At 40.2% G+C, this 5,698-nt stretch overlaps 1 protein-coding gene across 2 annotated transcripts in view; it reads right to left on the bottom strand.

The window, feature by feature from the left end:
* The window catches only part of nhsl1 (NHS like 1), a 129,177-nt gene that overhangs the window by 88,493 nt on the left and 34,986 nt on the right, over nucleotides 1–5,698 (bottom strand). The window contains exon 1 of one of the 2 annotated variants that reach the window (XM_015372774.1): nucleotides 507–624. The exons of the other annotated variant lie outside the window; for it this stretch is intronic. The gene's annotated coding sequence lies outside the window, so the exon portion shown is untranslated. Of the gene's footprint in view, nucleotides 1–506; nucleotides 625–5,698 lie in introns of those variants that run through there. 2 annotated transcript variants of the gene reach the window in all.

The raw sequence follows: 5,698 nt of genomic DNA, 5'->3' as shown, positions 1-5,698 counted from the left end.
GTGTGTGTGTGTGTGTGTGTGTGTTTGAGAGCATAAGGACAAATCTGAAAAATCTCCAGGGGTTCGATATGGCTCATTTAAACCCTTCCTGCTGCCACAATACGACCAGGCAGTCACTGCAGCTCAAATGACTTATCCTGCTAGAATAAGTTTACCTAAAAATACCTAAAAATTGCTTAATTTCTATCATATAAAAACTGTAAATACTAACATTGCTTTGTAATTTGTTAACTATTATGAGTATTATAGATCTTGATCTTTTTTCACTGTTCTTTGCACTCACTGGCAGAAGAGAAATTTAAGTTGCTTATAACTAATCTAAGAGCTCCTGTTAACAGAAATCAGCACAAACTCTAAAATTAAATATTTTCTTAAAGCTGCACACCGTATCAAGCACTAATCGATCACACTAAATAATCAGTACTTAAAGAAAAGCACAGATCTTAATATTGTTATATTCCCCTATAAAACAAAGCTTTGGTTTCATATATAACAAACCCATTCACCTGAAATGAGTAATCCATCTTCCAGTCCACCGGCTTCCGTTCATCCTTTCAGGCCCCTTTCAACTCTCAGTCTTGCCCTTGTCCTGCCTGCACACCGTCAGCCTGAACAATGCCGGCTCAGATCCCACACTGCAGCACCTGCTGATTACCATCAGCTTCTTATCCGTCTCCGGCTCCCCCCCTACCAATTCACACATTTCTTTCCTTACTTTAGTGACGTGTCTCAACAATCTCCACAGTTTCATTCTCCCACAGAGCTACATATTCACACATTTTTCTCCATTTGTAAAAGCTTTCTATACAAGCCATCCAACTACTTGGCAAGAGGAGCGCACGTCCAGAGAAACAGACATGTATGCATGACAAAGATGCAGACCTGTACAGGGAGTCTTCCTCCACTTTTGGGATAAACTCCTATTTCACTTTTAAAGGCATTTTATCTGATACCTGTGCATTTAACTAACTGGACTACTTTACTTTACATTAATTTAAAGACAAGATAATCATCGTCCAGCCTTTAAACTGCCTCAGTGCATGAGTGAAGACCCCTGGCCAATCAAAACCTGTCATGAAGAGTAAGGGGGGGGGGGTTCACCAAGTGGTGCAGACCTCAGGGCCGCCACTTTGATGCGGCCACTGCCTGCTACAGGCTTCTGTTGCCAGGGCGATATATTGTGGCCTGTAATCGGATGTGCCTCGACTTTGGGCTCCTTTGAGTTATGAAGTTGGGGGTCAGCGGCACATATCTCAGCGTTCTTTGAAGGGCTAAGCTGCAGAACAATCCAGCCTGATGCATGGGCAGGTTTCATTTCTGCTTTGTGAGGCCCAACATGGCCTGTTTCTTGGCCTCCTTAGATTTATATTAGGCCAAGCTAGAGAGCAGATTGGCTTTATTTACTCGATAAGTTGGAAAATTGTTTTTACACATTTTTAAGCAAGAAAGTCCACCTCCAAACATCATCTGAGGAGTGAGCTATCAGTATTTTAGTCAGCTACTAAAATATTCAGTTCTTGTTCGGAGCGCCAGACCTCCAGCATACCACCAGGAGGAAGCGCTGGAAATCCCAGCTGAAAGGCTCTCTGCTGCTGGCAGCCTGTGGGGGATATCCTGCTGCCGTTCATAGCGGCTGGAAGTATAAAGAGTTTTAAAGGTTTCTGGTAAAAACTGCACGTACCAGAATATAAAATCAAACATTTTTCATCGTCAGGTTTTAACATTTCTAGTTAATTTTGTTTTTATAAACTTTTTCGCCATAAAGCTCTTCCGTTTTTTGTTTTTGTTTTGTTTTTTTTACTTTTGGAGTTCAACTCCTTTGATATTTATTTATTGATATTTATTGACTTGATATTATTATTTTTCATATGCAGAAAGTCTTTAGAAGAAATGAAAGCTTGCAGGTAGTGTCTGTCTCCCCCCCCCCAAAAAAACTTGGGTCCGCTTTTATGATTGGTTGGTTGGTTTTGCATCCAACGGCAAAAGTTCACTTTGCTGAACTCCAGCGTTAAACAAACAACGGCGCCGCTGGACCACTCGCTGTGTCCTCCATAGACTTTGCATGTACACCAGTTGCTTTCAACGCCTCTAACGCCTCCGGTGTGAACCCAACGCACAGTTAAGTTTTTGGCTAGTAAACCAGCGGTTATCATATTTTCTGTTTAATCTTTAAAATATTCCAAATTTGGATCACTGGCTTAAACGCAAATCAAAAGTGATGGCGGACACAGTGATGTCAGGATTCACCCAGATACCGCCGATCCTCCAATAGGCGTCAATATCACTTAGGAGCCGAAAGATACTTTTCAGCCTAACAGGCCCAAGCTACATCCCCTGAGAAATCCCCCTATACTAGCCAAAGCTGTAAAACCTCAACTTTGCCTCCGCCACTCTGATGGTGTTTCTCCCGCTGCAGCAGTGAAAAGGAAACGTGAGGCAGAATCAGCTAAACATGCCATGGCCAAAGCTATTTACGATGCACAAGTGCAGCATGACAATGAAATGGGGAGTGGCAGCTTAGTGGTTAGGGCATAGGGCTTTGAATCCTGAGGTTTTGAGTTCGATACCCCACTCTGGCTCCCTGAGCAAGACCCTTAACCCCACACTGCTCCCCGGGCGCCGCACAATGGTAGCCCACTGCTCCCTAAGGGGATGGGTTAAATGCAGAGAAGTAATTTCCCTCTGGGATTATTTAAGTATATAAAAAAATTCAAATAAAGGGGCTTCTTAAAACTGCTCACTTTTTGGAGAAAATGAAATGGCCACAGCAAAATTTTGAATCTAAATGCGTTGATCTGAGGTTAGAATATATTAAGCTGTGTAGGTAATCTTAGACGTTTTTTTCACTGGAAGGTTTTCTATTCTAAAAAAAAAAGACTAGACTTTTTCATTTTTTAAAGTGCAGCCTTGATAAAGCTAAGCAGCAGAGATAAAAAAAACACTGCGATGAAAAAAAAGTGATGTAAACATACGACTGTATAGTTACAGTTCCAACAGTCAGGGTTATTTTTTTTGTTTATAACCCATTTTAACATTTAGCAGTCAAACGACAGTGGAGAAGAAACTGTTCTGGAATCTGCTGGACCTGCATCGGATGCTTCGAAGTATCTTTCCACCGCAGCAGGAAGAACAGTCCAAGACTTGTAGTCATTAACTAATAATCCCCCCTCCAAAATGTAAAAATCCCCCCAATCTCAAGCATTTAAAGCTCTCTGCAGGCATTTACCAACAAATTATTTCTGAATCCAACGCTGCTTTATCATTCAGGGATATCAAATACAAGGGGCATTTATGTTGGTCTCTCAGAAAAGCTAAGAAAAAATACATTCAAGGTTGTAACTGTGATGGAATGAAATGTGCAAAAGTACGGTATGTCCATATCTCCACTCCTCAGGATGACTACAGCGCTGATCTGCTAGAGGGGATGTAGTTGGCTTCTGCAGCGGCACATCCATCTTTCCTAACTGTCGTTTTAGGTGACCGACTACGAGCACCCATTGTTTTATGGTTTGCTTTAATCACAACCTGCGAAGCTTTGTGGAAACCTCTCGACAAACCCTTCCCACAGACAAATCCATCAGCGCTGCTCTCGTTTTCCGATCCAGGCAGGAAACAACTGCGAGAGACGTGTCACATCCTGTAGCTGGACAAGGTGACGATCACAGAGAACAATCTGAGGGATGCGATTGGATGAGGCAGCCATCTGATTGGGAGCCTTTTTCCTCTGAGCTCTGACCGCAGTGCCCGGGGGAAGTGGGGAGGATGGCGACAAGGCCAGGAAGTAGAACAGGATATAGTTGACATCTCCAACAGGATGCAGAGACTAGCGAGGATGACAAAGGGGTATTTCACGAGGAATAGGCTGGAGATAGGTGAAGTCAAATCTAAACACCACATAACAGGCCAGTTGGAGGTAAAGTTTAAAGAAAGTTGCCGGAAAAGTCTTAAATGTCCAGGAATCATTTGAAGGATCACATCATCCTCTAATATTACTACCAACAATAAATGACAGCTAAGTTGTGCCAGAGGAAGTCATGTAGACAATCTTTCGTTGTTTTTTCTGTTTTTTTTAGAGGCTTAAATGTTATCGAAGACAGTCACTTAATATCTTAAATGTATTCTTCACAGCAAGTGTTTCATGCTTACTTTGTCTCTGAAAGCATCACTCTTTAACCCCTTTGTCTATCATTACTGCAGCTCTTCTGTCCGGATGAATGAGAAAACGATTTGGATTGTGTTCAAGGACTGAAAGCGGCTTCCTGAACAGAGAACTTAACTGGAACCCTAAAGGAAATATTTCTACTCTTGCAAGATGACCTCTCCTTTCCCACATTTTTATTCTTTAAATTAATACCAATGAGTGAAAAATCTTTATTTTCAGACACAGGGGTCAAAATGTTGCCTTTGTTAATAATTTGAAGACATATTTGTCCTGCATTTAATCATTTCTCAGGGACTAAAGACATACAGAAAGGTGCTTCGTTCTTGTTTATCGTTCTGTAACCCTAACATATTTAAGGGGACCCATTCCTTTTAAACAGGTGAGGTCTATAGGCTATATTAAACTTTCCATTACATTACAGGCTCTGTTACTTTTATGCAAAGAAGCTGTAGCTGGCTCTACCTTTCAACTCAATGTTTACACTTTCCCATTATACACATGAAAACAGCTGCAAACAGATCCACAATGGTAAAACCATTGACCTTTGACCCTTACTTGTACCGGTACCTAGCAGCTGAAGAAGGGGAACCTTCAACATAACTAGCAAGGATGAAGCAGGCCTTTCTGAGTCCTACAATGCTACTGTAGAGAGAGTTTTAGGTCGTAGGGAATTCATTTTGATATTTCAAATCATTCTGGCTTAAACATGTAAATAAATGCATTCTTTATCAGACCATATTGTCGCAAAAGTTAGAAAATTTCTATTTTTAAAAAAATTCTGTCTTAAAATCTGTTGTTTTTTTTCCGTTATTTTATGCAGGTATAGTTATACGTCAGCTTGCACACCTAAATTAGGCCAATCATATATCAAGGGTCATCTGTCAATCAAATCTTTTCGGTTATAGCATCTTGATTCATATGTCGCAGCTAATATACGCAATGGTTGAAATAAGAAGAATGTTGACGATCCTCTGTCAACATTCACTTTATTCACTCGTGTAAAGTTGGGCTCCACTCAGGAGAATTCACAACTGCAACCGTTAGAACAGCCGCTTCCCTTCGACTTTAAACCCTACATTATGCAGTAATAAACTATCCTTTATATCATTAGAAATGCTAAAAGAAATTGCCTCAGTGTGCTGGTTTGTGTAAAATATCTATAGGAGGTATTTTGGCTGTTTTAGCTCAAATGAAACTGAGAAAAATATATATAACATGCTAATGGCAGGTGCATCCTTGAGGAATAATCAATTCAAATCAGGCAAGGCAATTTTTTTTGTATAGCACAATTTAGTACAAAGACAATGCAAAGTGCTTTACATGATTAGAATATGGGAAAATAAAACAGAATCAAAGCAAGTAGGAAAAAAAATAGAATAAAAAATGCAGAAACAAAAAAGAATATTAAAAACAGTTGAACTAAAGAAAATAAAAAAGTTGGACTAATGATGCTAGAACAGTCGAAGGCAATCCTAAACAAATGTGTTTTTAGTCTTGATTTAAAGGAACTCAGGCTTTCCGCACTTTTACAGTTTT

This window comes from Cyprinodon variegatus, unplaced genomic scaffold (genome assembly GCF_000732505.1).
Source record: "Cyprinodon variegatus isolate N-32 unplaced genomic scaffold, C_variegatus-1.0 Scaffold4, whole genome shotgun sequence".
NCBI lineage: Eukaryota > Metazoa > Chordata > Actinopteri > Cyprinodontiformes > Cyprinodontidae > Cyprinodon > Cyprinodon variegatus.
Note: the sequence above shows the minus strand (reverse complement) of the source record. Positions and strands in the feature narration are given on the sequence as shown.